Source organism: Pseudopodoces humilis, chromosome 16 (assembly GCF_049639895.1).
Source record: "Pseudopodoces humilis isolate 2021_Gansu_Grassland_sample_001 chromosome 16, ASM4963989v1, whole genome shotgun sequence".
NCBI classification, from domain to species: Eukaryota; Metazoa; Chordata; class Aves; order Passeriformes; family Paridae; genus Pseudopodoces; species Pseudopodoces humilis.
The window spans coordinates 6,327,024-6,333,392 of record NC_142215.1 but is presented as its reverse complement, the minus strand read 5'-3'; positions in this window follow the sequence as shown (position 1 = coordinate 6,333,392).

The following is a 6,369-nucleotide window of genomic DNA, read 5'->3' as shown; positions in this document are numbered from 1 at the left end:
TTTATTGCAGTACTCAGTCCTCAATAAAATGTCAGAGGTAAAGTGGGGTTATTTTTTTTTTATGTTCTTGGATAGGAATATTCTGAGCACATGCTGTACACACGCTTCCTGGGGAAATTAATTATTGTTATTTTATTATTAGAACCGTTGAACACTCGTATGGAGTTTTACATCTTCAAAGCACTTTGCAAACATTTAGCTAATTAATTAAAGTGCATTTCATGCAAATCCATTTCCATCTGGATTTACAATCAGCCCTCCTTTATGGGGAAATTATGTCACAGGTAAACTGAGCTGAAAAGCAGTGTGTCTGTAGCTGTGAGCAGGAGCAGGGAGGTGGGCAGTAATGATGTCTCCACAGCTGTCACCCTGGGCTGGGCTCTGGCAGCTGCAGGGCCCCTCACTGCTCCAGACAGCCCCTGCTACCCAGAGACCCACAGCTCCCAGCACCACACACACCCACAGCCAGGTTAGAGACAGCCCAGTGGCCTTATTTCAGAGCAGAGTTTGGGAAGTGCCGATGGCTGCCTGTTGTTAGCGGTGTTCCTCCGTCCTGTTTCCATCGCGGGGTTGGCAGGAGTTATTTCAGCCTTACCCCCAGCCAGAGTGATGGCAGTGACATCCTCTAAACGTCTCTGTCCTGCAGATGAAGATCACGTTGGTCACAGAGACTTTTTTACCCCTGTTGGAGCTCAATGAGGCTTGAAAGACAGTGAGTGCGAGTGACTAAATGGGAACAGTGCTTTTGACAATGTGGGACGGGGGAACCTGTGGCTTGTTGGTCAGCCTCCTCCAGCGCCCCGTGACAGGGCTGGCTCTGCCTGCCAGCCCAGCTGCCTCCCACATGGAGCTCTTAAAGGCAGAGATGTGCTCAGCCACTTGGATGAGGAGGAAAAACAGTCCTTGATGCACTCAGAGACACTTTTGCTGCCTCACAAAGGATCAGTCCTGGTGCCTCCAGAAGATATTTTGCCGATGACTTTGAAATTATCTACAGCATTTACTCAATGACCAGCACAATCACCAGAAGTACCACACAGAGTTCAGCAGAGGTAAATAGGGTCCTAAAATTGAAGAGCTCCTGCTGTCTCAAATAGATGAGGACAGAGCCACCACCCAACTGCCTTGGCTAAGGGCATCTTACTAGCAGCCAGCTGCCCAAAACTAAACATATAAAATGTATATATGCATGTTATATATACACACACAGTGTTACATGTGAAAAATAAGATCAGTCATCCCACCAAGAATGGTGAAAACCACAGTTGTCAGAAGAAATTTTAAAACATATTAGATAGGTTATATTATAAGATATATTACAAAATATATTAATATATTATTATTAAAATATATTAGGACCAAAAGGAATATTTACAATACACTAGATTCGTGTGTGGTTCTATGGAAAATACTTTAAAAATAAATGTCAAAATACTAAAAAATTCAATCTGAATGCAAGGTAAAAGCATTTAAACAGGAAGAATGCTTAAGCAGCAAAATAATTAGTGACATGGTTGTCCCATCTTCCATGTTCTTTAAAAAAACCTGGATGTTCTATAAGAAGTTTCACATAAGCTGAACAGTTAGTTCAGCCCAGTGCAGCTTAACTGGATGAAGCTTAGAGAAGTCTGAAATGAGAAATTTGATGAGGTTATTAAATCTTTTATCCTTGAACTCTGTAAATAGTAGAGTGAAAGACACCTTCACGTACAAACTGATGTAAAGGCTGCCTTAGAAAGAGATCAGCACTGGTGGGAGGACTCTCAGCTGACAGCACAACAGAGTTGCTGCCCAAAATCAGCAGCCTCTGGGGCTTTGCCAGGCTCCTGCTGCATCAAAGGACAGTGGACTTAAAATTACAGAGGTGAGAAACTCCAGGGAAAGAGCAGAATTGGGAAGGGATGTCCTGGAGCAGCCAAGAAAGAGAAGGAATGTAGCAGTGACCTTGTAAACATGACCCAGAGGAAAAGACTTCACCAAACATTTTAATTTCTTTTTCCTATTCTGCATGAAGCTGAGATTTTGGCACTTTGGCCACTATTTTCCAGCTGAAAATTAAAATATTCTTCTTTAGGACTCCAACTATTTTTATAGTATTCCCAGACTTTAAGGAAAACAGATATGTCTTTAACATTTTTCCCTCCAGTGAAGGTGAATGTTCTATTAAAAATGGGCTTTAATGAAAAACCTTGATTGCTGTAGGAATCTGTACAGTCACAGTAACTAATAAGTGTGGTGAATTATGTCTGTAAGACTTTAAAGCTATTCCTCATCTCTACTTGTGTCACTGCTATTGGACTATGTGGTCATATACAGTACAACTGTGGCCCAAGCCCACAAAAATCCTGATCTTTCACTTAAGCAAGAGCAGAAAACAATTTTGACTCCTGGTGCAGTCAAGAGAGCTGTGTTTGCCTTTACAACCTGTTAAAGAGGAATAAGATCTAAGAGGAGAGAAGTAGGGTGAACAAGATCTCAGAACAAGCAGAAGCTCATGGCTGTGTTTGCTTTTTGAATTCTAACATAGAAATTGCAACATTAAATTCTAATGCATGTTTTTCTCGAAGGGAAGAAGGATCAGGTGAAAGTTAGCTCTGAACAGGCATTTTCTGCATGATGGCTGCATTCCAAAGGGAAGCATCCCCCTCCTTCTAATGATGCCCTTTAGCTCTTATGTTATATCTATCTTGGTTTTCCACTTTGATGCTAATTTCTAAATTGTTGCTTATTATTGTAATATTGGTTCTTTGCAGAACGCTTCAAGCAAAATGTTTTAAAATACAATGCATAAATAGTGTTGTAACTACTACTGATAATCTCTACCATGCCTGCAAGAGCTTTCCCAGGCTGGGAAGGGAGGAAATCCCAAAGCTCCTGCAGAGGGCTGAACTCAGAATTTCTCTTGTTTGAATATTTTTGAGTGCAGAAAAGACCAAAGTTTTATGTCGTCATAGGACAAAACAGAGCTCCTCATACTGAGACATGAACTGGCTCCAAGGACCACAAAGTGCCACGGCCTTGGCTCCTGGAGAACAACAACTGTTCCAAGGTAGGTGACAGGCCTGGAAATGAAAGCAGCCTCTAGACAATCTCCAGTTTGGCTGGGGACTCTGCCAACACATCGAGAGCTGTTTGTATTGAATCCTTTCCCTCTTCAGCCCCAGTGATAAGTGAGCACCTGCTCCTGGTAGGTGAACATCTCGGTGGCATCAAACCACTGACCATTGCCCTCAGGGTCTCTGCTGTGTGCAAACCATGGCCCAGACTGAGTTTCCTTTCCCTTAGGGAGGGAAGGGCTCCCCCTCCTACCAGGACAGCCAGCAGGATTAGTCATGAAAGAAATTCCTCAGCATTACAGTTCATACTTGGCTGCTGGGTGCTGGGGTTTCAAAGTCTGGCCCCCAGTGAGTCCCTTTCTGAAACACAGGAGGCAAAGCTATGCACAGATTATCTCTTGGCAAACACTGGCTTAAGCTAGAGGAATCAAAAGGGAAGTTATTTAAGAAATTATTTTCTTTTCCCTTTATGCCTTGCTGCTTTCTTGCCTTCCCGAGACTCAATTTCTGTAGCTGAGCTTCAATTTTCAGCTCTGTGTCACCTCTCTGAACTAAAGATTGAATTTATTGCAATCAAATCACTGAAGAGATTGACCCATCAAATTCAGATCTCACTCTACTTTCATGCCTCACAGTGCTCATGTGTTTTGGAGTAGCTTGATAGTCGAAATGCTTGGTGAATTTTCAGATTGTCAGAGCGCAGCCCAAGAGGCTTCTTGCTCCTTCCCCCTCCTTTCCCTGCTTTTCAAGTCAGTGTCCAGCTAAGGAATTCCTCATGCATATTGTTCCATGGTCAAATGATCCTAATGAAGAGGCCTTTTCTCCCAACATCACATCTTCCTAATCTGATGGAATCAGCTTGCTGACCTGGAAGGATCAGCTCTGGAGGCTTGAGATTGCAGCAGGTTCGGAGGGACAGATCTAAGCAGGCCATCAGCATGATCTTCTGGTTTGTCCCCATCCACTTGGTCTTTGCTTTATTATTGAATACTGAATTGAGCAGTCCATGTACCTTGTTCACTTTTGTCCCCTCTCTAAACTGCTGGGAGAAGCAGTAAATGAAGATTCACTCTGCTTTTGTGTAATGAACAGACAACACATGGAACAGACTTCAGAGACTGATGCCATTGCTGGCTGGGATCAGCTATACAGATGTACCTCTCAAGGCATCCCTTGAAAAAGGGACTTCATAAATCATTCAGTCGTCACCATCCTGAGAGTGCTCACACTCCCTGACCACAGGGCAGGAGCACAGCAGCTCAGGGAATGCAGAATTTCTTGATTCAGGGGGTTATTTTCATTTCTTTAGGCTGCCAATATCCTGTAACATTTCAACAGCCAAAGAACTATTTGTTCTTGGGCACCATTTTCTGAACAGGGAATCTGTCAAGCACATTTGCATGATTTCTTTTCAGAGACCTTGTTTATTTAAGCCCTGATCCTCTCCAGGTTTTAAAAAGTCAGTTTTTCCCCTGCATTTGGTAAAGGCTGATTTCTTCCATCCCTCAAAAAAAATCCTATGAAGCTTAAAATGAGCTTTCCTATTCAATCCAAAACAAACAAAGTTTGTGCCCTTCCACACTCAGCTGCCTCCCATGTTTTTGGAAGCAGGTCTGTTGGTTTGCTCACACTGCTGGACTGGCAGCCTCTCCTCCTCTCACACACCGAGTGTGGGCACAGGATCTTCAGGGCTGGCATGAACAGCCTTCCTGGCAGTACTTCTTGGTGAGAGAGGAGGAGAAAAAAAACCCACACGAATTTATGAAACCTCTTTCCTGCCATTTTGTGTCTGGTATTTGGATTATCCCGGGTTTCATCGTCAGGATTGCAGCTGAATATGATCTGGCAGTGTGCCCAGGTAGCCAGAAAGGCTGACAGCATCCTGGCTTGTGTCAGCAACAGCGTGGCCAGCAGGACTAGAGCAGTCATTGTCCCTCTGGAGCTGGCACTGGTGAGGCTGCACCTCCAATCCTGGGGTCAGTTCTGGGCCCCTCACTACAAGAAGGACATCGAGGGCCTGGAGTGTCTCTGGAGAAAATGGAGCTGGTGAAGGAACTGGAGCATGAGTCTGATAAGGAGCAGCTGAGGGAGCTGAGGGGGGCTCAGCCTGGAGAAAAGGAGGCTCTGGAGTGACCTTATTAGTCTCTGCAGCTCCCAGAATGGAGGGTGCAGCCATGTAGGGGTCAGGCTCTCCTCCCACGTAACAAGGGAAAGGACAAGAAGAAATAGCTTCATGTTGTTCCAGGAGAGGTTTAGATTAGATATGAGGAAACATTTCTTCAGCAATTTCTTCTTGTTACTGGAACAGGCTGAACTGTGAGCAAGCACTGAACAGGCTGCCCAGAGCCATGGTGAGGTCACCAACCCTGCAGGTATTGAGGTGTAGATGTGGCACCTGAGGACACGGGTTAGTGGTGGGCTTGGCAGGGATGTCAATAATAGCTCTGTCTAATGTTGATTCTCTAGTGTCTCATAAGGAAATGTGAGTTCATTCCTAGTTTCAGACTGAACATAGACACAGAGGCTTTTCCACCTGCTGGCCTATTTCCTTCTGGGAACTTCTTTGAGTATTCAGGTGTCTCATTCAAATCAGCCAGTGGACATTATGATTTTTACAGAGGCAGACAGTTGCATACAAAGTGTGGATCACATAAACCTCATTTTCCCAGGCACACTGCCAGCACAATAATCCATCAGTCACTGCCTTTTCCACCACAGCTGTGGGGAGGAAGGGCTGTGCTTAAACCACCTCACTTCTGTCCATCCCCATCTAGATCTACCAACCCATTGTAGTCTCGAAGGGTGAGAACCCCTGGCTCCCTTTTCCTTTGGTCTGTGTTTCTAATTCATTCCTGGAACTGCAGCAAATCCCACCCTCCTCAGCCCCCCAGGTCCCAGAGGAGCAGAATGCTGTTAATTAATTCTAATGAACATCAGACAGCCACTCTCTCTCTTCATTGGGACAGGGGGTTACTTTTATCTTCATCATTTGCCTTCCTTGATCAGATTTCACCCCAGCTAAATTAAATCTCTGTCTTCTGTTTCAATTGATTTTTCTTTTCCTGCTCTTTTTAACTGAAGTAAGTTTACATAAATGTAAAAGTAACAAGATAAGGTCTCGCAACAGACACGTCAGCTATTTAATATGGTACAGGCTATTGTAAAGCAATAGTAGTGCAGTTTAATTTGTATTTTCATAACTCATGCAGTTTCCCCTCCCCTCTTCCTCCATAACACTGAAAGCTAAATTATATTTAAATGTCATAGGGTGCTGGGAGATTGGCTGCAGCTGCCTGACCCATTGGACCATTCA